This window comes from Bombyx mori, chromosome 18 (genome assembly GCF_030269925.1).
Source record: "Bombyx mori chromosome 18, ASM3026992v2".
Classification (NCBI taxonomy): domain Eukaryota; kingdom Metazoa; phylum Arthropoda; class Insecta; order Lepidoptera; family Bombycidae; genus Bombyx; species Bombyx mori.
In genome coordinates, this window is record NC_085124.1 from 9,917,849 (window position 1) to 9,945,690 (window position 27,842).

General features: G+C 36.5%; 2 long non-coding RNA genes across 5 annotated transcripts in view; both read right to left on the reverse strand.

The window, feature by feature from the left end:
• Positions 1 to 27,842, reverse strand: part of LOC134200577 (uncharacterized) — a 481,544-nt gene that overhangs the window by 446,820 nt on the left and 6,882 nt on the right. The gene's annotated exons all lie outside the window — the stretch shown is intronic.
• LOC134200579 (uncharacterized) lies at positions 14,150 to 27,593 on the reverse strand. Of its 3 annotated transcripts, none has more exons than XR_009975552.1 (3): positions 26,820 to 27,593; positions 24,880 to 24,971; positions 14,150 to 14,379 (listed from the first exon to the last, which is right to left on the reverse strand). It is a non-coding gene; the product is annotated as an uncharacterized LOC134200579 (long non-coding RNA). The 3 variants fall into 3 exon arrangements; XR_009975554.1 differs by having other exon boundaries at positions 14,150 to 14,418; XR_009975553.1 differs by lacking the exon at positions 24,880 to 24,971.

Below are 27,842 nucleotides of genomic sequence, written 5' to 3' on the forward strand. Positions count from 1 at the left end.
AATTAATCAGCGTGTTTTGGTAGTTTACTGATTGAGCGAATGGTCGAAGTACCTTTTCATTTTCCCTGGAAAATTTCAGAAAGTTGGCAAATAGTAATCAATACATCAAACAAAATCGAGGTAGTGCGCCTACCAATTGTTTTCTATTGTTTGCCTTGCTCCGAAATTGTTTCATTACAATTGTATGGTTCAAAGTCATAAAATGTGGTTGTTAATGTCATTTGAAAGTCGAACATTTTATTTCGCTTTTTTTTTTATTACTATCGCCGATTTTAAACTGACATCGATTGGTACCATCATACTGCCTTTTCTAAGTTTTTGTAAGGCTTAAAGGCTGGACAAAGTCGTAATATAATGCAGCTGTGACCTCGCCCTAAGTTTCAGGATGGATAACAGCATTCTTCACGGTGATGTCTATAGGCCCCCGTGACTACTTAACACCAAGTGGGTTTATACGCTAAAAATGAAAAGATAAAAATTGAAGTTACTATAATTGTTACTTTACGTGGATTTTCAAGTAACTTCTGCCTATAAATGCAATAAAAATATAGAACTTGAAGTTTTGTTCACGGTCGCCCAGGATTGGCAGCCTGTTGGCACTTTATAAATTTGAAGTTTTGTTCACGGTCGCCCAGGATTGGCAGCCTGTTGGCACTTTATAAATTTCAAACATTAAAAATATAATTCGGCTATATCTTATACCTTGAAACGAGCAATTCTTGTATATTAATATATTTATATAATCTGAATCTCGGAAACGGCTCCAACGATTTTCATAAATTTTAGTATACAGGGGATTTCTGGGGTGATAAATCGATCTAGCTACGATTTATTTTCAGAAAATTTTGTTTTATTCGTGTTTTCAATAATCAACTCTCCCCGACATCTATTGGCGAATAATAATACTATTTTTCTTAATTGAGGGCAACTAGCCGCTTTAAAGACACAACAAGATGGCGTTATCAAAAAAAACCGAGCAAAGCTCATCGTCTAGTGCTAATTTAAACTGCCAAATAATCGTATTGTAAAGTGAAAAAACAAATTGTTTTGGAATTTCGTGAACGTTTTAGCTAACGAAAACAACGGGTATTGAAATAATATCGCCGAAAAGCCAGATTTTATCTGAGATAAAGAAAACTACATCTTCGACTCTGATATTTTCATAGACAGTGCTCGTAAGCAATACATACTATACATGCTATATTGTGGGGAAATATGAAAATAGGTGAGTCTTATAACATACATTATTGGATTATTATATGAAACGTATTCGTTATTTTCTGAAATATGTGTAGTTTACTGGTTGTTATTAGTTGTTAGTTTTTTTACTGGTGGTAGGACCTCTTGTGAGTCCGCGCGGGTGGGTACCACCACCCTGCCTATTTCTGCCGTGAAGCAGTAATGCGTTTCGGTTTGAAGGGTGATACTTGAGACCTTAGAACTTATACCTTAAAGTGGGTGTCGCATTTACGTTCTAGATGTCTATGGGCTCCAGTAACCACTTATCACCAGGTGGGCTGTGAGCTCGTCCACACATTAAAGTAATAAAAAAAAAAAGTTCAGAGATATATGTATATCAGAACTCCATTATCTTCGGGCTTCATTCTTTGATGTGGTAAAATGATGTCAGTTGATTTCAAAGACGGCAATGGAAAGTTAGACAGTTTTTTATTGTTTCTATTCTTCATCTAAATGTATTCGTTATCAATTCATGTAGATGTATGGAACTTCTTAGTTCAGCTTACAGAAGAGAATCCTCGACTTATTGTTTATTTATTGTTTCAAAATATGATCTCAAAGATTTAAAATGCTTTTATGTGTAGTACCACACACTTCACCGCCATTAACTTTTCCGGATAAAAAGTCAGACGAAAGTACGCCGAAATATCAACAATATCGTCTACATTTACCTATATTTCTACTAGAGATTACCCATTCTTAAATATTTACATGCGTCGTAATAGGATCTGAGACTTATTGCTAGCCGGTATAATCGGCAAGCCAGTGTTATTGTTCATATTGCGTATTATCGTAGACAATTAAAATTATTGTTAAGGTATAATTTCACGTTAATTATTTTCATTTTCTCCGACGCTTCGAATAATTTACAGGCTTTGTAGCCACTAAATACTAAGCTTCGATATTTGAATATTTTTAAGTCCCAAAGAAGAACTCGTCAGAAACACATGACAGCCACGGCTACTCTGACAGAAGTGTAGAGACAGAAAAGTAAAATAAGAACTATTAATTCTATTAGGCACATAAGTACCTCGTATCGATAAAGGAATAATGTGTCCTTAATGTGTTTAAAATTAAGATAGAAAAAAATAAAATAGAAAAGTCGCCTTATGTGTTTTTTTCGGATTGGGCGATTCGTGAACTTTCGGATACTATACGATTTTCGTGCTTTTGTGTTTTAGTACATAATAGAGCTAAAAGCCAAATAGTTCAGGCAACGTCAAAGGCAAGAACTGTTTGACACAAAATGAGAGTTACAAGTTTTAGTCTGAATACCTGATCAAAATATTTTACGTAAAGTAACTGTAACTTATCGTAAAATAAACTGTATAAACCGTAAAAGAAGTTCAAATTAAGCCCTACATAAATTATTAAAAATGCCGTGCTTAAAAGTAGCCATCAATTAATCTTTTTCTATATTGCAGAAACCTTTTGACTTCAGGCAAATCTTCCGGTAAAAATGTGTTTATTTACAACAGGTAAACGGTAATATCTACCTGAACTGTATACGGCTTATTAAATTCGTGAAGCGAAAGTAGTACGTGAACATGGAAGTTGATTCAAGCGATTCGTCACGAGGATCTGACTTTTTGACTGCCTTCGTAGGTAGATGCTAGTAATTTTAATTAATGTTCACTCTCTGCTCGTTTTATGTTTAACTAGAGGTCCCGCAGTAGTCAAAATTCGACTATAATTATAATTAAATAAATATAATTATAGTCTTAATATAATAATTATAATTGAATAAAAATATATTAATAAAGACAATATTTAATCTATTCTCAATTTGACCACAAACGTCAAGAACAAAAGTTTAATAATAAATAGTATGCATGCCTGTGTGCGTCAAATACATGGTATGTATTGTGTGTAATGTTTTCTTTATTGATTTCATGTATCTTTTATGCATTATTTAAAAAAAAAATTAGCATTGTGCACTTCTTCTCTATATTCTCTATAAGTGTAGAATTTTTCATACTCCTCCGTCCGCGCAATTTACGTAAAAAGGGATACAAAGATTTTGCTTCACGTATTAATATATAGATAGAGGAAACTTGTTGGGTTTTGTTGAACGTATGTACGGTTTACGTGACAGCAAATGACTACGTTTATGGACAATGACAAAGCAAGGAGCGTCGCCAAGCGTTTATCTCCAGTTAATGACGTTTTACAAATATAACGAGTTATGTCGCTTGGAGAAGTTCAAGGAATATATTCCAGAGCATGTGATAAAAAATTCAGAGGTGACCGGAAGCTGGTAGACCGGCAGTGACAATTTTCTATTTATTACTTGTATGATCTCAGTTGTACTGATAATTTTGTTAATGATAAACAATAAATAGTTAATGCTGCTCTAAAGTGCTTTGAAGAGTTGATTGAGATGATCCCGTTGCCTCATTTTTACCATCGCAAAGTAAACATTTGTTACAAATGATTATAATAGATCATAATAAAAATGCTGTTAATGGAGCAAGTAATTAATTTGTTTTTTGGAGTTTACTCCTTTAGAATCGATTTACATATATAGGCCCGGGGTATGAAAATTATGGGGACCAAAATCGTACTAGCATGTCACACGAAATGCGTTATGCGCCTGATTGCGCATGTCACACGAAATGCGTTATCGCAGGTGACGCCGGGCTGCTGCGCCGGCAGTCCGCCACAAAGCCTCGTACTGATCGCGCGTTTCTCTCATTATTGTATTTTCATATATTTGTTAGTCGTTTGTTTTGTGTCTCGTTAATTTGTTAATAATCTGTAGTGTATCGTGTTGTCGTAATATAGAACTATTTCTCGTATTGTTTCGTTTAATTTTTTATATCCAGTAAACTCCAGTCGTGCGTCGGAGCGGACACACACACTTTTTTTTTATTTTGTTTTTTGTTTTTTATTTTTCCTATAAACATCAACTTTAGCATCATTTCTAACATAGTTGATGTTCATAAGCAATCAAGTGACTTATATAAACATGACTGTATGTTACATTGCTTAAACTATTCCAGATTTAATCGGACTTTAAGTTAAATAATGAAACGCCGACAGCTGACTACCCTTTTCAAATCCAGCATAAGTTTTATTAATGATACAAACTCGAGTCAAATCCAGTCTGAATTTATTCCATGGTTACATAAATAGGCCGAAATACTCGGATTTCTAACGAGGGGAAAATTAGCTCGGAAAAGATTTGGCATCCTGGCGTGGGAGCGACTCTGATTGCCAAACTCGTATGAAAGAAACATTCTCGAGATCCGAGCGACGATAATTATTTACCTTTTGCGGTTACAATTATGTGCGTTACGAATTTTACGTTTCCAATGAGAGTTTTAAAAAGAAGCTGAAGATTTTGCTGTGATGGGGCTTTCTTCTAAAAAAATATGAAATGGTATAAAAGATTTTTGGGAGGTACTCTACTCTTCGATACTTTGTATGAGTGTTATTGAATTTTGTTGTTGTTAGCTTTTGAATAAAAACTAGCTTCTTCTACTATTATTTCTCACTCCCACAAAGATTCTCATCATTAACGCCCCCGCAACTGGTGTAGGGAGTCCAACACTCATATAAATATTAGCCTATCCATTAAGTACATGTATTTTCTACATGGATACCAAGTTTTAAGTCAATCGGATGCATGGTTCAGTAGTTATAACGGAACATCCGTAAAAACCACTGTAGATTTATATATTAGTATATAGATAGTTTGTAAGCTTTTGTGGTTAACAGCATCATAAATATTACATAATAATATATATTATTAAATGGATTCATATCACTGTTTAAAAAAATAATCATGGAACACGATGATTTTTTGATCAGTGTATTTAATGCATCCGTAACATTAACATTCTTGATAACGTAAGGAGAACTTAAAAAAACTCGCATTAAGCACAGAACAATACAACTTCTCACTACATTTTCATACGTTTTTGGGGAAATTTGACAAAGAGAATCTACGTTTACCAAAAAGAGAACTTGCCCTCGTACTATCTCATTAATAAACAGACGGATTAATACGTATTAGTAAATATAAAACATTATCTTAGTTGGGATAAGATAACAACATCAGGACAACTAAAAAAGCAAACAAGAATCATTACTAGAACGTAAGTATTAATTTAATGGGTACTGAAAAATATAAAGAAGCAATAGTATTTGAATTATAGTAGAGTATATATTGTAGTATAGTATTAGAATTAATAGTATTTGTACAAAATCGTTATTTTATTGTAATAAAAACAATTAAATCGCACACGGACCTCGATCCCGATGAGAAACATACAAATTTTCAACAAAAGACATCTGCGTTTCTTTTTACCATTAAATTCCGTTGTATTCTGTAGTGGTTTTCATAATTTATATTCTTATTCAGCCTTCCGTTACACATAATATGCGTAATGTGTCCAGCAGGGCGTGCCTTCCAAATGTGGGACATTAGAATGACCTTTTTTACATGCACGGCTTATATATGATACAAAAGAAGGGTTCTCGTATAATCCGTTGAGAAAATATTGATAGAATGCCTTCGGGCTTGACACGTGAAAACCCATTTCGACGTTTAAAAATAACCTTGGCATTAAAAACTTTAGACTTGTTGGCGTGATTTTGCGAGAATGCGTCACTCTGAGGAATATCACTGAGGTATAAATATCAATAAAAATTAATTCCCATTTATTATTAACATGTTTTTTTGTTAACAAACCGTCATCAACGCTAACCGTATCAAAAAGTTAATCTCAGCACAGACAACGCTAACTTAATGACGCGACCTCTGGTCTCGGAGGGGTGTGATGTATCGAGTAGCCATCATAGAACACAAGACTTTTGACCGATGCCCGAATCTCGTTAACGACATTAATAAGATTAGGTTAGTTTTTTTAACTGCTTATCTGGGTGAACGATCCTATGGCCCCCCTGGTGCTAAAGACATTTATAACGTAAAATTAAATATCGTCTCTCACCTTAAAAAATGATAGAACATGAGTTCTGAGGTCACCGTTTTTGTAGTACAACGGCTGCCCCACCCTTTAAACTGAAACGTATTACTGCTTTACTGTAGCAATAGGCGGGTGGTGGTACCGCGGTGCGGACCCACAAGTTGTCATACCATCATATCATACAAGTTTCAAACAATAAAATTTGGACTGTTGGTCTACGAAGAAAAATCACCTACTCGGTAGAAGATCTTGCTTTGTAAGATTACCTTTCATAAGCTATAGTCACATTTGATGTTGACAGTTTTTAGTAAAGTGAACAAGCTTTTCCATGGAATTTGAGGAAACAGCATGGTATTTAAAAACAGCCTCAGGACGTTTTTGTGAGAAAGCGACGCGTCACGATAACCCTCTTATCGTAGCCATCGTAATTTACGTTCTCGACAAAGATGGAGTTTTTTTTTTTTTTTTATTGCTTAGATGGGTGGACGAGCTCACAGCCCACCTGGTGTTAAGTGGTTACTGGAGCCCATGGACATCTACAACGTAAATGCGCCACCCACCTTGACAACATTCAGCCGTCATCGCCCTAGACATGTTATTTCGGATCCTCCCGATACACTTTCGACATTCCAAACACCGTTTACTGTGGTAGACTTAGCGAAGCACTGCTCTTATTAGGGCAGATGCTGCTGAAACCCTCGTGCTGAGCCTCGTGAGTTCGTCACAAGTCACGGCAAAGCTAGAATAGCCCCTCAAGGCTACTGGTAGATAGGTAAACAAAAAATAAAAACCAACAAGCCTGGATAACAAGATCATTGATTAACACAGAAATCTTTTATACACTATACCTATATCCAATTAAGTAGGTATCTGTGAATGGTAATTTAATAGACGCAACATCAAAAATTGTTTGACCTTTAACATCAAAGTTCGTTAGTACATTCCCAGATTAATTAACAGAATAAAGGCTCACCGCAATACTTCTTGCGTATATAGAAATAGGAGCACAAAGGGCTCTTGGGGATTAATGTATTTAATTATTGCTGTGAAAATTGTGGAAATCGCTTAAATACACCTTGGTAAAAGTTACATTAGCTTTTAATGAGAACGATGATTTACGTTTTTAATTGTTATGTTTGTATTTCAATTTTTAATGTTTATACTTACGCTTCAAACACAAAGTACAATACATTATGGATCCGAATAATTTTTGGCAAGCTAAAATTAGCATAGTTTTTTATAATAACAAAAAAATTTTTGGAGAAACAAAAACCTTAAACGTATAGCTGGTAGTAAGTAAGCAACTAAAATATTTTGACTTATTATGTACATATGTATATGTTTTAAAAATATGCATATTTTATAAGTACTGACCAACGTTCAAGCAAACGAAAGCTTTGACATGGTTTTTCTGTTACTCTCTAGGGAACATTAAATTGTAGCCTTCACAGCAAATAAAATTTATTGGTTCGGTAATCGTGAACGCACGTACATAAATATCAGTAGGCATATTGGAAATTTAGTGTTTGTTGAGGAGATAAGAAAAAGTAAAACCGCTTTAAAAAATAGTGGCCGTAATTCACAAACAACATACTTGTACTTAAGGCATCCGACCTTTCTACTGATACAAGAGCTCACAGGTCACAGATGCTTCGGCCGTTAGCTGCACATCACAGTGAGGGAGCCGAGCATGCTGCAACCCTCCTCACCTAGGAAGGACAGTGTCGTGATCTCATCACGCAATTCAGACCCGACTTGTCGCTGCCGACGGTCGTGCCTACAATGCTCGGCAGCGACGCCGTTCCTACGCAGTTCAACTGGTAGTTTTTGCCCAACTCTGGCCCCTGTAGGAGACAGCCTATTCTAGTGACTGTTAAGGGACACCACAGAGTCGGGGGCGCGCTCTACCAGCACTCCAGCGTGCTTCCCAGTTCATACTAAAGTAACCCGATGGTGGTATCTCACGTTCCGATGCATCCTTCTAGTCCAGTGGGGATCCTAGAATACCAACGTCACTGTTTGGATGGACTGACGGACCGCCGACCAGTCACCAGTCGGTGTTTGCCGCTTTTTACTTCTCGGGCAGGTATTGGCCGTTCGAACGAGTGTGTAAGAGAATGGATTAATGGAAAAAACTCAACCCCTCCATCGATAATTCTTCAAGAGAAGACCGAGTTTCCCTTTGGCCCTTAAGGCCAAAAAAATTAATTTTACAAGTGCCCGTAATCTCACGAACGGCATCCAAATCAAGGTTCAAACACCCGACGACCATAGGGCTCTCTCTTCTTACCTCCGTAAGGAGCGTTTAAGTTTCCATACGTATACGCTCCAGGAGGAGCGCTAACTCCATGCCGTCATACGTGGCATCCCTAAGGAGTTGGACGCCAAGCTTGTCTAGGCTGATCTTCTAGAATAAGGCCTATCGGTCAACTCCGTGCACCGCATGCACACAAGCCGCGGAAAGGAGCCATATAACATAGTTCTCGTCACCCTCCAGCCTACCTAGGGCCCCCGGGCCAATACATTGCAAAACCAACGCACGCCCAGCACTCAATCCACGGACCATTTTTATATAAAAATAGTAGACAGTGAGGTCGAGCGTAGAACCTTCTTGCCATCCTCGGACGCCTTACCACCCGTAACCCCGATGGAAGTTAAAGACCTAATCAAAGACCTACGTCCTCGCAAGGCTCCGTGTTGAGACGGCATATCTAATTGCGTTATTAAACTTCTACCCGCTCAACGTATGCGTCATGATAATCGCTTTGTCGTTGCCGCCGCTGACTATTCCCCGAATCCTGATCACACAAGAGCCACTCACCGTCGACGCACTAGACACGTCCTTACGGATCCATCAGATCCAATAACTTTTGCATTCGACGCCTTCAACTCTAACACTAGGAGCAGGCTTAGGGAACCCAGTAACCGTACTCGTCGAACTCGACAAAGAGTCGGACGTGCAACCTAACCCATGAATCAGCTCGCTGAGTTTCTCACCGGATCTTCTCAGCGGGTCGCGATTCCGATCCGGTAGTAGGTTTATTCGCGAAGCAGTTGCTCTTCAGTTGCTAGGTATCCTTCGGAGGCGCTCGGGCAGCTGTTAGCAAATCCCACACTTCTTGGCTGAGCGCTTGCTCGTCCACCTGTCCTGGTGAAACTGGAAAAGCCTCCGGGTCCCCAGTAATCCCTCAATACAAAAATAATAATAAAAAGCATTAGTGGATGGCTACAGCACTCTCACACATAACGCATATCTCCTCGGCGCGAGGATCTTGTCATCCCTGCTTGCGCTTTACTAATATTGCTCTAGGGCATTTTTATCTGAATGAGAGCTTTAATCATAATTTAGCAAAGTTCTAATGTCTATATAATTTGGTTATTAGTTTAATTTTCTACAACTGTTAAATTTGTCTTTGAAATTGAGCTTTGCTTATAATCTCTTTGAGACATACGTATATATACTCGATTAGTATAATTTTAATGCAGTGTTGAGTTGCCAGATTTTTTCTCATTTATGATTAAATAAAATATGGTTGTTTTTTTATCAAGAATTAATTAGAATTAGAAATTTTTTTTTGAAAAATGCCTTCCTGCCTTCGGTTTTCGAACACCGACACAGTTACATCGCTCGATACGAATGTGCCGGGCGCCTTATCATTTTGGGCACGACAACTTCAAAACTATCTTCTTCTTTTTTTCTTTTTCTCCACCTTATCCCACTAGGTGGGGACAGCACAGCAAATTTTTCTCTTTCATTCTCTTCTATCAGCCGTCATCTCAACAGTCACTCCTCTCTCTCTCTCATATCGTGATTCACACACTCCATCCATGTCTTCTTTGGTCGACCTCTTCCCCCCTACCTTGCACTACCATTTCCATACATCTCCTTCAAAATTAAAATTATCATTGTCCAAAATTAAAATTAACATTCCTCCATAATTTGCAGAGTAAATATCACGACAGAGAACGGTCACGATCTTCCTCTACAACTTAACTTCCATGAATACCATTATGTAGCGGATAATATTATTCATTTTTCCCATGGCCCGAATTGCTAGTACGAAGCTAATAAAATTCCATAACGAATACCACTCGCACACACGAGACTCCGAAGATAATTAAATTCTGACTGGATTCATTCGGCGCATGTGTTTCAAATGCTCTTAATTGTTTCGATTTTTTGAAATTTCAACGAATCTGCTTTTATTAAACTTTTTTTTTATCAGATTATCTTTTTTGTGTTGTTAGCGTTGTTATTTATAAAATAATATTCCTTGATTACTTTCATTGATAAAAAATTAAATAGCTGGTTGAAAGTAATATTTAAAATTAAAATTCATTTTATTAAAATACATATGATGTTTAGGTGATTTTCTGACACTTCCGTGATTCTAGTAATGACAATTATCTACCGTTATCCAGTATTCGATAAAAGGAAGCTAGCAACAAGAAAAAAAAATGTGTTTTTGAATACATCTTCTAGTTTGTGTTCTACTATCTTCTAATATGTCGAAAAAAAAAACACGACAAAATTCTTTGAAAATCACATGTAGAATATTAATAAAAATAAAATAAGTAACTTATAATTTTTCAATTAACATCTTTCCATTACATTTCAGCTAAACTAAAGTAAACTAAGCATAATTAACAAAAAATATTATGTTACACATCATGCTGTGTCTAAGTGTAAGCCACAAAAAAAGAGAATATTCATATCAATGAGAAAATCGGTAGCAACATACATATTTAAGCTATGGCAGTATAGATAATGATTGATAGTAAATGAATATAAAAATACAATTTTTTGTTAGATACTACTAATAAATCCGGCAGTATAATTCACTGCTTAGTTATTCTAACTAACTGATAAATTTAACATTGCTGATTTTGGTTTTTAGCATCACACTTTTCTATTGAAAGTGTTTTTTTCCTACATAAGCTGATAGCCTTGAGAGGCTATATCAGGGTTACCAAACGAGTCGGTGAGCTCACGGGGCTCAAACCAGGCGAAGTTGCTAACACTGACCTTAGCAAGAGCAGTGCTCCGCAGAATCTACCACCGGATCGGAAACGCGACCCACTGAGAAATTCCTACGAGAAACTCAGTGGGCTGTATCTGTGGTTCGTTGCAAGCGACGGGTTCGAAGATGACCGGTTTAAAAGTGTATTCCGCCAACAACGGTTGCAATTTTGTCATCAAGACATTAATATTTTGTTCTGAATTCGAACTGCCAGTTACACAAACCTCTGTTAATTCTAAATTTTCTAAATTCAAAATAAACAGATTCCGATGTATCTTCCTACATCATGACGCACATAATGTAAGTTGCTCAACTGTATTGTCTCTAAAGTTCGAACATCGATTTCCTTCATACTCGTACATTCCCTCGCGTACATGTTGTACATACATTATAAGTATCTTACAGAATGAAGAACATTTTGATTTCGATAATTTTGACTTGTAATTTAAATACCTTAAAAGAGTACTACTAAAATTATTAAAAATAAATTATTTCGATGAACTTTCTTAGAATCCAATAGATGTTTTGTAAGCATGGGGTGCAACCGTCTGTCTCCTTGTTACGATTGAGTATCCCTTACAGAAACAAGAATATGAACATGAATTTTATGATAGCACGAAAATCACCACTCGCTTTCCCCTCCACAGATTTTTTAAATATTTTCGCTCATACAATTTCCAGTTGAAAGTAGTTGAAATATTTGTAGATTCGCTATATAGCTGGAGCAATTTTAATTATATGATTGGAGTGTTTTTTGTACCTGAATTAGACTGGATTTTGATCGTAGAACAAAAGGACTACATTTCTTAAATTTGAAATGACAGTTTTGTGTCCGATTTCAATTAGAACAAAAACAACTTTTTTTATGAATTATTTCCACTGATACAAACATACAAGTCCCACTAAATAATTCCGTTCAAGGTTTACTTGACACAAAGAAAAATAAAATGCTTTTGGGCCGCACACAGAATAGATAATAATACCCTTCAAGGGATGTCGAAGGTTATGAAAAAAAACTCTTACGATTTTTTCCTTTATCCATGCAGTAGAATACTAAATAGCTTTATTCGTGTTTATTAGTCTGGCTTTTTTTGAAAATACTTTCTTGTTAGAAAACGCTTTGAATGAAACCACACGAAAGATTGTGTACAAGAAGTTCGCTCTAAGCGATTACGTTTCGGATCAACTGCTTCAAATTATAAAAACTAGAGGTCCCGCAGTAGTCGATATTAGACTATATTTAATTGGAATTGTAAGTTTTTTTTTTTTCGTAAAAAATTTCGTAAAAAAGGATGCAAAGTTTTTGCTTCACGTATTAATATATAGATAAACGTGAGGTATTGTGAAAACTTAATTGTGCGAGATTGAAAGTTAATAAAATTATAAAATTATAATTTATTAATATGGCCGGCGGTCGCTTACAAGTTCATTCTTACCCGAACCTTCCGGAATTTATTTTTTATTGCCCGTGTAGGCAGACGAGCACCTGATGCTGAGTGGTTACCGTCGCTTATAGCCGACAGCAATGCCAGAGCTAAGCCGCATCTAAAAAAACAGCTTTATACACCGAGTCTGTAATTAAACAACTTGGCACTTTTAACTTTTTCTCTGTTGTACCATGTTATCGATAATAACGGAAGGGACTCTGCATGAGCTAACAGGAGGCATTGAAATTATCTCGCAGAAATGTAAGCGTCGTTTAGAGTAGTTTTATTAAACACATTTTTGATGTGAAACATCTATAGCCGCACGTAAAACCGATTTATGGCGTGGCGACGCATTCCGTGGCGACGCGTCGCCATGCGCAATCGACTGTACGATTCTCTCCCACTCGATCCGGCGTTAAGCCATCTCTCTCGCTACACTGAGCTCGGATACCTATAGTGTATACTCCGTAGTGTATACAGTGTTGTTTACTACAGTACACATAACCTGTGTTTTACTTGAAAACAAATTATTTTTTCGTAATATTTTATTTTATCATTATGACGACATATTTAGTTCCTATCACAATCTATTCTTTTGTGCATATTACTTTTACAAAATATTGTCGATGTTTCACATCTGCCAGGTGTCCCGTGACGGCTCACATTTTTTTTAAAAGTTTTTAATGTTTAGAGCATAAATTTATAAGGTTTCTAAACGGTGCAATTTGAGTACAACTCTAACCATTTCTCAGTGCACCTTATGAAATTCGAAACACCAGACTTTCTGGACTTAGATATAGGCTCCCAATATCGAATAGTCGCGAACACAGTGATCATAGATTACAAAAGCAACATACAAAAATGTACTTGTCACTTAAAACGTAACACGAAACTTGTCACTAACATGTACATAGGTAGCAACAGTACTCCGTTTATGAACTGTATTCTGGAGTACTACTATTTACCCCGTAACGTGTGTCGAATATCGTCTTTCCTAACATTCTCAAGCCTCACTAGATGTCACAGACGTCAAGAGTTTCCATATTCGAATATCACAAAGGCATTGGATTTTCCAAACTTGCGTAATACGGATGCAAGTCACTCGAATGCAACTCTTGGCTCTGTTCGAACAAAATGAATGCTATTAAAAGTTTTCGGAGACATTGTTTGATACTGTATTAAGGTTTGTATTCTCTTTCAAAGGTTTGTTCGAGTTAATGTCTCGTCTCTTTGATACAAAGTTATACAGAATATGTTTTAGTTTTAAATAATTCACTATCATAACACGACTGGGTCTCACAGAAGGTTCGTTGCACCAGAATTAGCAATTTAGTCTGCAGAGGTATCAGGGGTATAAATAAAGTATGAACAAACTATTAAATTATTCTTGTTGCATCCAAATTATTCTACTTAAGATGTTAAGATAGTTGAACTGTATTTGCATCAAATACTTATTACTTAGTTAATTGGAATATGTAACGGGTGTCTCAGAATGTTTTTCGTTTTTAGGTGTTAAATAAAAAACAACAATGTTTATTAAAACTCGTTTTATTTATTGTTGTAATTGATTTGATTTCTTCTTCTTTGATTGTAAATTTTACTTTTTAGGTAGCCGCATAGGAAAAAAATCAGCTGGCGTTAAATCAGGGCTCCTCGGTGGCCAGTTGATGTCTCCTCGGCGACTTATTGCGTTCTTCTAGGGAATAAATCTTGAAGAGCAGCTAATGTGTCATTTGTAACATGAGAAGTGGCTCCATCTTGCTGGAAAAAGGTGTTGCGGTTGTAGCCATATTTGCATTTCTGTAGCCAACAAAGTCCGGATTATATGGCTGTATCGAGTAGTCAATTCAAAAACAAAAAACATTCTGAAACACCCTATACTTAGTCATGGTACAGAATAGTAGGAGAGATAGAATCCATTGATGGATTTTTCTGAATGTCATTTGTACGTAATCTACAAAATTTGTTCAAAGTTAGTATAAAACTAAAATAGTTCTATTAATATTTTAAATAGTGTGTGTGTGGCTATGCTTACGACCAGACTGTTTTATTAGTCTGTAATAAAATGTCATTTTAAGGCAAACCCAAGTTTTGTTTATTATATGCAGTATTCCATTAAATAAATCAATACAAACTTTACCTTCTAACATTTAATTACTATATTAGGTTCGATCTTACTTAATACATATTCCCTAATGTAATTAAATGATTTTTTTTCAATCGAAATATTTTTTAAATCGAAAACAAAATAAGTTTTTATTATATCGTTCTACAAACAAAGCCCCGATTAATTACAGCTTCTTTCTTTTCCTCTCGGTAAAATGATTCCAAGATAAAATTAACCTTGAATTTCCTTTTATCCACTTTAACGTAATTGATGGAATTTGAATTAATTATTTTTGACAAACTCCGTGATAATTCAGTTATGATAATTCGTTCCAATAATTAACTTGTTGAAGACTTTTTCGTTTCATGAACATAATATTTTATTTAAGAAATTAAGGAAACAAGTAACTTTAAACTTCATGAAAATCATGCGTTTATCGTTACTTACCCTAAATTTATTAGAAATTTATTATGAATTCCTTTAAAAATTCTATTAGAATTATAGCATTTAGATATTCATTCTAAGTTCATCGGCTATTGCTATATTATTACGAACTTTTATATAACAACTAGCCTTCGCTTTGAGAAAAATAAGCTGATTACCTGGTAATTTTAATTTAATCTATTCTTAATATACTATTTGATATTTTATTAAGTTAAATTTATTGATAATTGGCAAACTATTTCATAAATATGATTATACATTTATCTATCACTAGCCGTACTCGCTCGCTTCGCTGGGCATTTAAAATTAACATTATTATTATTATTAGGGAGTCCAACACTCACACAAATATTAGCCTATCCATTAAGTACATGGATTTTCTACACGGATACCAAGTTTCAAGTCAATCGGATGCATGGTTCAGTAGTTATAACGGAACCTCCGTAAAAACCACTGTAGATTTATAACATTAGTATAGATTATTTATATTCTATCTTTTCAATAAAGATTTTCAATTTTTGATACGATTTTTTTTTATATCAAACGTCATTTTTTGAACATCGTCATAATTTATTCTCGAACTAGCGACCCGACCTCGCTTCGCTTCGGAAATTGTAATTTATTATTGATTTCTCCACTATTTAATGGATATTATTATACATATAAACCTTCCTCTTCAATCACTCTATCTATAAAAAAAACCGCATCAAAATCCGTTGCGTAGTTTTAAAGATTCAAGCATACATAGGGACGGACAGATATAGGGACAGAGAAAGCGACTTTGTTTTATACTATGTAGTGATAATCGTTCAACGATCTTTTTCAGTCATCATTTCGATTCGTTAAAACGTTCACTCAATATAGAAACAGTCAAGTGAAACGTACCTGCTCCGATCAGATTAACTTGGCAAGACATTTAACTGTAATTTCAAGGGATTTACTCAGAGCTATCCGGTTAGAAAATTGTCTTAAAAGCGAACTAGATGTGAAGTTAATTTCTCACCGCAATTAGATTCCTTGAATCGTTTATTCCTTTGATACGACACGTTAAGTAATCATTTAAGATCATATTTGACTGCTAGTGTAGAAATAGTTGGACGTGGTAAATTACTGGGTATAGTTCCGAGTTTCATTAGCAAAATTAATACTCAATGCTTATGGGACGTATGTATTATACATACATATCAACCCTGACGCGGAATATATTTAAAGCATGGAGTATTTTTTAAACCAGTATGATATTTTGATATTAATTTATTTCTATAAAATCCGATAGTCCAATAGGATAGTTTCATTTCAATATGGTTTTTTGCGCGCATTCTAAAAAGACCCTCCAATTATTGACGGCTCGAATTATGCTTCCAATACATTTGGCCGTGGATCTTGTAGGGTACATGATATTAAATCCTCCTATGTTGACCTCTTTTATTTATCACTTGAAGTATATAAATGCAATTTTGGAATATTTTTTGTAAGGTGAGTTAAGTTTCACGTGTAGTCTTAAGTAATATATTATAGGTAATATTGTTATGTTTTGTTACTTTCTTGTAAACTTTCATTTTTTAAATTACGTCTCTAGAAAATTATGTATTTAGTTATGTATAGTATGTCAAATTTCTTTGCTCAATTTTAACTCATGATAATGGTAGTAACTTGTTTTTTTTTTTACATTTTTTCTGCCCGCGTAGGCAAATGAGCATATGTAGACAAATGAGCATCAGTAATGTCAGGGACAAAGCCAAGCCGCTGCCTACCGTTTAATACTCTCCATCATTACCTATCATTAATAAATAAGAACAATCGTTAAAATTCATTTTGATGGGCTAACACCTCTTGTCTATGCAACGGGGTCAATACTCATCTCGTAGATGCATAAATTGGTTCCGTCCTATGTGCTACGTTTATCAACGCATAAAAGACAATTAAAAAAAAAAAACCTTTATACCTGACCGGTTTACAATCGTGAAATTTGAATTCGAACCGTGAGTAAGCACACGATCCTCTCATTTCGTACATAACCTGAACGCATCACTGAATATCTAATAAGTATTAATGATCCTGTCCTATACACGATCACAGAATGGCACGGACTTTTATGGACGAGGAAAACACTTTTTTCCAAATTGAAATTGATTATAGCAGTGATTTTAGAGTTGACCTTCTTAATTTATTGTCTATGCCATTTAATTCTAATTCATAGTAAAAGTACTGTTTTTTTAAGAGCTATGACAACGAGGTTTACATCAAGGGGCCTTCAAGCTGAGTGTATTTTCAAAGATAATAAAATAAGTGATTAATTTTTAATTTTTAATACCGCATTTAAATTAACAATATAAGATACAAGCGAAACAGGTAAGTTGCTTAAAATAACCTAAATCTAAATTAAACTGCTAAAATTTGAGATAATTTTTGTTTTTTTATTGCTTAGATGGATGGGCGATGGATCACGGCCGACCTGATGTAAAGTAACCTCTTAACATCCACACTCCCGTAACCGCCAGAGCACATACATAACAAAGTAAATGCCGCCACCCACATTGAGCCATGACTTGTAAGTCTCACTAAAAAAATATAAGCGTTCCATTATTTGTGGTTATACAACTGAATTCTAAAAACCTCGAATATCGGAGCTTATAACTTTGGTGCTTAAGTAAAAGGGCTGCGTATTAAAGTTGAAGCAAATGTTTAATGGAATACTTTAAGGGTTGTTATTTTTTGCGGTCCTTCCAGGCTACCGTAGATTGCAAGTTTGGGTTTCATTTAATTTTGCGCTTAGTTTCGTAATGTATTTGCTGAGTTATGTGATACTTTAAATACAAAAATAATTTAAGATTCAAGGGAATTTCAATGTGGATTTGCAAGTTGTATGATCATTAAGTAATGACGTCCTATATTAGAAAAAAATAAAACCAAATTTATTTATTAAGTATTAAGCTTCGTAGTGTATTGAATAATTATTAAAGTTTCTATTTGTTTTTGGGCAAACACTGACCAGTGGCAACATTCCATACTGGCCACAAAGCCATTTTGTTTTTCATTTCATAATTTATAAGTACTGCGCTTATTGAATACATAATATTTGTGAAATGTCCGTGGACTTCGAATGATACTCCCAAACCACTGTCGGTGCTTTTAAGGCTTCCAAGCACCGGTCACCGTTCGCGTCTTCGGACTCGTTAATGGCGAAAAGCTTAACGTGCAACTTCAACCACAGACAAAACTCACTTAGTTTCTCGTCGGATCCGCTTAGTGGATTTCGATTCTGATTTGGTGGTAGATTCGGCGAAGCACTGTGCTCTTGGTAAGACAGATACTGGCAAACCCTGTCAGGTTACTGGTGGTAGGATCTCTCGTGAGTCCGCACGGGTAGGTACCACCACCCCGCTTATTTCTGCCATGAAGCAGTAATGCGTTTCGGTTTGAAAGGTGGGGCAGCCGCTGTAATTATACTTTGACCTTAGAACTAATATCTCAAGGTTGGTGCGGCATTTGCGTTGTTGATATCTGTGGGCTCCGGTGACCACTTAACAAGAGGTGGGCTGTGAGTTCGTCCACCAATCTATGCAATAAAAAAAAAACTGATGCCCTGGTGAGCTCGTCAGCAGTCACGGCGAAGCTACACACGCCGTATGCTCCTCGTGTGCTTATTTGATTATTATACACATCTGTCTCCAAAATTTTATCAAATAATGATAATAGTTGGTCTATTCTTGTCGCAACATCTCATACACACAAATCTTTGGATGTCAAAATACTAATGAAGCGTATATCACTCCTTTAGGGACCTCTATTTATCCTTTGTAAGGGCAAGGGACTTCAAATCTCTAAAGGACTCTGACAATTGTTAACTGTTAAGTACGTAATGCTCAGAATATATGAGATGTTTTGAAAAGCGTAACTTTTACCATCTGATCCCTTGAGTTCGATTAAAAACTAAAATAATTGTGGATTTGAGTGTATCCCATAATTTTCTGATTTGGCTATTTGGAATAGAACTACTATAATGGAATTAAACGAAGGACAGCAAATATAAATTTTCTCGCATTCAAACTTGTAATCGCTTTTCTTCAAAGATTTCCGAAAATTACTTCCGATGTCAATTTATAATTGAAAAAAAAAAGATCTTAAGAAAAGGGTCTTTGAAAACGAAGCCGAAAAATGAACCAGTTAATTACTCATTGGTTTTAGGAACAGATTTTTTTATCCGAGAAACGATTTTGAAGGCTTCCTTTTCCTTTGGACGTAATAATATAATAAAACAATAGAAAATACTGCTTCGGCGTACAAATCAGAAAATTTAAGGAAAATACAGACCGTAACTTAATTAATTTACGTATTCTTGTTTAATTAAAATGACAAAATTTCCTACGTTTGGTGGACTTCTTCAAAGGTCTTTACTTTTTAATTCCTAAATTGTTCAGTAATTACCGAAGCCCGTTTATTTGCCATGAAATCTGACGTCAAAGTTTACTTCGACAATTTCATTAGAAAACTGCTTCGAACAAGAAACAATAACGCTTAAAGAACCAATTTAGATTCGCTACTACTACCGGCAACATGCAAATCTAGATTGATGACGTATTTCATTTTTGATACGCTTTTATTAGCTTCAGGCGTATGTATGTTAATATGTAACGGAATCTTTGAACATGATTTTGACACCCTCCAAAACTTCGGATTAACTCGAAATTTGGTATAATTATTAAGAACCGATGACAATTCAATATTAAAAAATATTGAAAGAATTGAAATTATACTAAAAAATGAAAAATAAATAATGGTTTAAAAAAACTAACAAAATACGTTTTTATAGAAAATTCAATAAAAAAATAGAAAACAAATTTGAATTAAAAATCATCATCATCATCATGCTTTCCTATTACCCTCTGCTGGGGTGTAGGGCTCGAATCAAATTTTTCCATTTGTATCGGTCTTGGGCAGTCTGCTCTAGCTCCTCCCACGTCATGCCCAAGACCCCTAGCTCCTGCTCCACCGAGCGACGCCAAGTTGTTCTGGGGCAGCCTCTCTTCCTTTTACCAGACACTTTCCAGGTCAGTGCTCTCTTTGATAGGTGTGTATCAAAATTAGTCATTTGAATTAAAAATAGTGTAATTTTTTTTTTTATTGCTAAATAAGCGTGGGGTGCATGATATCAGTAGATATAAATATTTTATGAAGAGATATGAGTAGAAGGGTTATTCTGATAATATCCTGAAAAACACCCCACGCTTTTTTGCAATAATTTTTTTTTTCTTACACTATTTTTAATTCAAATTTATTTTCTATTTTTTAGTTGAATTTTCTAGAAAAGCGTATTTTGTTAGTTTTTTTAAACTATTATTTACTATACACACGGACACAGCATTCGTTTGAATCTTTTTTGAACATACTAATTTAGAGTCCACATATTCCAAGTTCCACGAGTTCCAGGCTACGAACGTTTCAACTCTTCAGCTGAGATTAAAGTTTAACTAGCTTTCAGAGTCTGGCGTTTTACATAATTGAGAACATTATTGTAGACAATGTTTGAGTTGAGCTATTATAAAATAGATACTAAAGCTATTGTATTGTGTTCGTGCATCTTGCATTCGATACATTTCATACGTATAGTTATTGTTAATTGTGAAATTTCTGATCTAGATACCATAAAGTGCCCTAGCAGCTTAATGAAAATTTTACTAAAGTACACAAGTTTTCTCGTATTGCACAAAAATCTAAGTGTGTAAGTTAAGCAATCAATCAGGACCGATCAGGCTGACGCTTGGTGTAAATACAATCGAAGTGCTTTGAATGTCATAACATATCTGACTCCATGTTTTTGATTCCTCTTTTCCTCGAGTGGAAGGTTGCCTATGTGATAAGCCAACCAAGTCAAGTCGGCAGCTGGCGGTTGTTTACATGAGTGTACCAGGCTCACAACAAACCTGGAGAAGTGGCGATTACTCGTGAAGCGTATAACATCTGCTCACAGCAATGATACTGAATGACGGCCACAACCGCTCTGAAAAGAGTGATACGTCAAAGGATGAAAAAAAATACAAATATTTAATCAGCCTTGTGAAACTTTTCATTTATTAAACTTGGATTTTGAATAACAGTATTTTTAAGACAATCCTGCAAACCTCTACGCAACCCTTAAAAATGTTAGCATATTGAAATATTCAACCAAAATGTTTTCACGTTAACGTTTTGGTCTACAGTTTTAAAAATGGTACTCTGCCCAACGTCAACGCTTCTAAGATAAGAATAAGTGTACATAAGTTAGAAAATAAAATGTAGATATTAGTAGGTACAACGGACAGATGTTACGGCAGCCATTAAATAGATATTTGTCAGCATTTTATAATTGATAGCCTTACCAACTAATGCTATGTAGGTTTCTATTTACAGTGTTCTATTTTAATAAAAACGACTTTCAAAATATATAATTTCGATTGGAATCCAACACAAAAAGTCAGGTGGAATCGTGTTCAAAGCTTTTTTTTTATCACGAAATTCCGAGCATTATTAACCTTTGTCATTCTTGACGCTCTTTGCCTGTTTAGGATTTTTAAATTAATCAGTCATATTATTAGTCACGTCAACACGGAATGACCGATGGTACTCTCGCCTTAATTGAAGAGAGGCATCGAAAGAAAGCTGAAGGCATAAACACGAACGAACTGAATACCAGCCGCAGACAAGATCATAACTCTTACCTTCGTAACATTTGTGAAGAGATCATAAAACATTCATTGAAGCATGGATCTAGAGATCTTTACCACAAAATACGGTTCCAAATTATTGTCATATAAAACCTAGGTTATTGAAAGTGCCAAAAACTAAGTGATAACAGAGTTGGAATAAATCTCTGAAACATGCAAGAGCTACTTCTCCTACTACAACTATATACTACTAGTACTACTACAATCGTTATTTAAAGATCCACGGTCTCGGCAATTCACAAGTACAGATCCAAACAATGAGGATTTGGAGCCGAGCATTCTCGTGTCTGAGGTTAGAGCTGCTATAAAATACCTCAAAAACAGAAAAGCCACTGGTAGAAATTTAATTTCTATTGAAACAGTAAAAGCCTTAGGAGGAGATCACACATTTATTAACTTATGCAACAGGGTATGGCAGACAAGAGTCTGGCCGTCGGAACTGGCATAAAAAAGGCTCTACGAAGAAACATGTATTACAATTATCTCCTAATTGCTCTTATATCACTCTAGCAAAATTGCGAATATAATACATATTCGAAATGAGCGATTGCAGACCTATCTGTCCAAATAGATTGCTCCGGAACAGGCTGATTTTGTGAGGGAAAAGGGTACTTGGGAATAAATGTTCATGGTGCGTCAAATCGTTCAGAAAGCAAGAAAATTCAACTTAACGTAGATGCTTACGGGACAGGGCTGCTTTAGCCGCTACCTGCACATCGTTGCCCGAAGGTATCTGACGCTGGAGTACCACCACTGGAGTGGCTATGACGAGAACATGGCAGAGCACACGCTCCCGTACTGCCCTTTCGCGGAGCAGTGCCGCGTCCTTGTCTCGCAAATAGTACCAGACTTGTCGCTGCTGACCGTCGTAACTACAGTGCTCAGCAGCGATGTATCTTGGAAGGCTATGCTCAACTTCTACGAGTCCACCATCTCGGAGAAGAAAGCTGCAGAACGAGAGAAGGAGAGCTCTTCCCTCTTCACACTGATCCGTCGCCGCCAAGCCGGGGCCGCGAAAGGCTTTTCGCCCGGTACCGACCCTGAGCCCCCGTGCGAGCGACCGCATCGATGAAGGTTACGGGATGCCCAGGGGGGCGAGGCCATGCGGCTTACTACTTGCGGTCAGCGTGCTGCATGGAAGCAGTTCTACGGTATCTAGATCTATCGGCGGTATATCGAGTTCGGGCCTGGCAGGCTGGTGTTAGTTCAGCGGGGTATTCCGGGATACCAGCGGCACCACCTAGTATGGCTAGATGGGCTGCTGTACAGAGACCGCCGATATGAAGTTGTCGTGCGACGTCGGGTGTCCTGGGGCGGCGCCGCGAGTCTGGTTGTAGTGTTGACCGCGAGAACCCCCTTACTTAGACCGGTCTCTGACCCAGCCGGAGATCGGACGTCAGGTGAGAGAGTGCAAGGAGGTGTGACATTTACCTTGTTGATGTCTATGGGATTCGGTAACTAGGAAATCAGGTAGGCCGTGAACTTATCCACTAATAAACAATAAAAAAAAGATTTTTTACAATATGCAGTTATGAGTTCCGATTTTAAATGTAAGATACCTATTGTAACAATACAGAAAAACGACTGTCCCAAGCCTAAATTTTGCGAGTGTGAATAAAATTCAATTTTAATAAAAATATGTACATTCTAAACATTTGTCTGGTCCGCACATTCATCACGTAATAACCGATAAGACAGCGCTGAATTAAGGCCCTTAATTTATGCATGAACAATGTTTACGCAATACTGGATGGAACCTTTTTAAAATTAATTTTCATAGCAGTTAAACAATCTACGCGTGCGTGCGACGCGAGAGGGCTACGTTATTATTTTAAGTGATTTTAAGTATGATGTAGTTGTTGACCTGAAAATTATGTGATGCTACTTTAATTTTACTAGAGCAATTTTGGTTTTAAGCTTCTGTAGCTCAAATTTCAGGAAAAAGAGATGAAAGAATCTTGTACTAATAGGTTTGGCTGAAAATGTAGTAGGGTTTTCGGGTAATCAGGCTCGGCCACTGTAATTATCTTAACTTATCTTAGCAGCAGGGACCTCTTTCGAAATTCTTATATCCTTCGCGCCCCTGGTAATTTTATTTGAATTTGGGTGGGCTGTGAGCTCGTCCACACATCTAAGCAATAAAAAAATAAAAATAAAAATTAAATTGGTGATACAGTATTTCCTGTATTATAAAGCGGCAACTACTGCTAGCACCTATTATTTTCATGTGGTATTTATTCAAACGGGGCTGAAAGTTAGTGTCACCGTATTATCGACCGTAAATTTGCTTGTATATACCATATTGAATCAAGATGGGCGTCGGTACTCAATGAATGATATCTTCAGGGTCTTTCTCCTTAACACCGAATAGATAGTCAACGTGTCTATTTGATAAAATCAATAAAAATATCAGTAGTGGCTAAACGACGAATAACTTTCGTTTTATACCTTAACCTAAAAAAAGTGAATTATACTATCATTAAAATGATATAAAAATGAATTGCTGTTCCTTAGTCTCGCTAAAACTCGAGAGCGGCTGGACCGATTTGGCTAATTTTGGTCTAGGATTATTTGTGCAAGTCGAGTGAAGGTTTAAAAGGTTAGATAAATATGAAAATGCTCGGAATTAAATAAAAATAACAGTTTTGTGTTTCCTTTGATGTATCCCCCGTCGGACGGATTTCTTTTGTTTGTTTTAAGTTTATTTTATACAAAAGTTTAGGTCTTTTATTTATCGATTGAGGCACTACAAAGTCTGTCGGGTCAGCTAGTACAATTATAAAAGCAAATGCCCAATAAGTAACACATAAAGGAAATTATTTCTATTAGTCTCGGCTTCGTCACACTAAAGTGCTTCAGTGATTGTGTGTCGTAAAACCAATGGAAAAGTTGTGTTCTACAGAAGACCGTGGGTTTATTATTGTGGAACATAACAATTAACCGAATCACCCGTCGATGCGACATTGGCTACTTAGTCTAGTGAAAATACATTGGTATTGATCTAACCTGAGAAGTAAGGGACTACATCGTCATAAATCGCGGCATTACCCGACGAATATACATACTTCTAGAACGGCTAATGGAAATTCGTATCTTACCTGAAAGAAAGAGACAATTTTGTAATCTCAATTCGGTTTTTATTCATCAATAATGATATATTTTCCGTTCTAGTATTAATTCCAATGTTAGAAATCATGCAAGCTGATATTATGATTGATGATTTCGTAACAAATTAACATGTTGCAAGTTGTAAATGTGATTTACGTTTTTTAGGTAATTTTGAATGAAATTAACAAAATGCTTTTACTTAAAGAAATTCACAATGACGAACGTTAAATTGTCATACTCGTTGCGTAAATATTGTGATTATAAGTTAAATACCAAATAAATGAAACTAACATTAAGAAAAATCAAGTAAACTTACCTTTTCGGGAGCTTTTCAGGACACCACAGTGTTACCGCGACGTAAAAATTATTTCAATTGGAGATTGCTTTTACATTTAATATTTAACAGTTAACACAGCTATGAGTATTCAACAACGATTCTAAACATTTAAAATTTACAACAAGATAACCGTTATGATTTCACGTTAATGCGCGTAAAGACAACCTTAGTAACAACACCGAGGGGAAGACTAAATAATGTGTATAGAATAATTAAAGGATAACAAGGCAAAGTGGAAGCGAAGTATAGGCATCACAGGTCGAGAAGAGTTCGAACATATTAAAAATAAGAACTTAGGGTGGTTTTAGATTGCGCGCGAGGGAACTTGAACGAACTGAACGGTTTGGGAAAGTGTATGATTCAACAAGTGGTTTGCGATGGCGGGCGATGCGGACCAGGCTGAGAGGTCCTCTCGGCGGGAAAGTTCGCCCGCCTGTGTCCCGAGCTCACGTCTCTATCCCCAACTGCGCCTGTGTGCTCCGAGGCCTCGCGCTGTAGCCTTCATCGTAGACCTTGTTAGTGTGCGTCAGTGTTTCTATTGTGTAGTGTGCGAGGGTGATAATGTGTGCGTCCATGACGCGCCTACGGGTCTGGCGCACAGGTGAGCCCGGGACGGCCCCAGCCAGCTTGTCCCTGTCCTATCTATATCGCTTTTACAATCGGCTCGGTGGACACAAGCTACCTGCGTGCTACTTCAGTAGACGCATAGGGATTGCGGCCGGGCTTATTCATACTCTTTTGTTGAATGCATCGCATTGTTGTGCGCGCTTGTTGTAAGCTGTTACACATAAGAGGCCGCCGCTAGCACTCAAAGAACGTCCCAACAAGGACTTTTAGCTGAGATTGTGTGCCTTATTTATTTGGTTACCCTACTCGAATTTCACGCATAGTTCCCGTTTTGCGGTGTAGCAAATAATTTTATATTAATTTAGCTTGTTTAATTAAACAAGTGCCGGGTTAATTACGTTGTTAAGAGTCTGTCGGTGGATATGAGGCTTTTGTTACACGAATATTGAAAATTTAATTAATTTAACAGTGGTTTAGTTCTGGATTATCATTTTCTATTTTATTAAATTGTCGTAAGTGTATAAAAAAACTCAATTGAATAGTATTAAATAATTATTAAGCAGTACGTACAGAAATGTCTACAGATTGTCAAGTGGTAGAGCGTACTCTACGACAATTCGTAGCAGTGTAGCCTCATTTTTGCTACGCTCTAGTTTCAGCACAGTATATAATAATAAAATTGACTTTTAACTTGTAGTGCCTACATGGCTTATTGCGATAATTTGTTTTTCAATTACAATCTTTTTTTTTCGTCCGCTAAAGTTAGTCTGTCCTACGACTCGTTCGATCGTTGATAAGTAGTTGCTGTAATGGTCGTGATCTTACCAATATAAATACCCAGTATTTATAGCAAATGTTGGAAGTTTACCACGATTCATATTCTAAAAGCAGATTACAATTGCCTTTAGAGTATGAACAGTGATGAAATACGTACCTTTTTTTCGGAGGGGTCCGAACCTCATACGTGAGGTAGGGGATTTGTAGATTTAACGGTAAGTAGATGTAGGAAGCGGACCGCGGGCCCAATGATGTTTTCAGGGCCCCACCCTCAAAACTATTCCCTTTGCTGTCTTTCATCCGACGCCAGATTTTCGCCCGGTGTCAGAAACTTGGTAGAATAGGGAGGTTCCACGGTCATCACTATATCCAGACTCACGGCGACACCACAAGGACGTCTCGCTCATATTATGCATCACCGCGTCAATGGTCAAGCGAACTGAATCCAAACTGCTGTACTGACAGTTCGGGACCAATACCGTTAAGTCCGGGACGATGCAGGCGGCCACGACCAGGTCGAGCAGTTTTCTCGCCTTGTCCAGCAGCAAAAGGCCTCGGTAATACCCCTCCTTCTGCAGCAGCACAAATCCGTCTTCCACTGCTGCAGACCATTCCGACTCGAAGCAGGGTTCGAAGAGCTGCACGAGTCGGTTCCCGAGGACATCGAAGGCCAAATCCCAGACCCGGCCACGATCGCCATCAGTGCCGTGTCCTTTCTCCGCATCCTCGACATGACCACCTAGGCAGGGGCATCGCCGTCGGCGTCATCGGGTGTAGTCTCAATTTTACTATAACATAGCTACCGTCATCCTTCAATTTAAGTACCTGTTTATCGTGAATTTACAAAATTTCTCCATCGCACTCACCCAATCTTTGACATCGTTGGTCGCGGTGCTAATATTATTGTGTTACATACTTAAACTATTTAAGAAAAAAAGTAAGTGTCATTTAACTTTCACTTTTTGTTATTATGTCAAGTCGAAACATCTAAAACTAGGTTTTATACTTCAGTGTCTAAAACTTACTAGAACTTTTTTTTTGTTCATGGACGCTGTTTACTTTTATTTGTATCTTGATTAAAAGTAGGGTGCAATTGCATTAGGTTTTTTTTTTTTTTATTGCTTAGGTGGGTGGACGAGCTCACAGCCCACCTGATATTAAGTGGTTACTGGAGCCCATA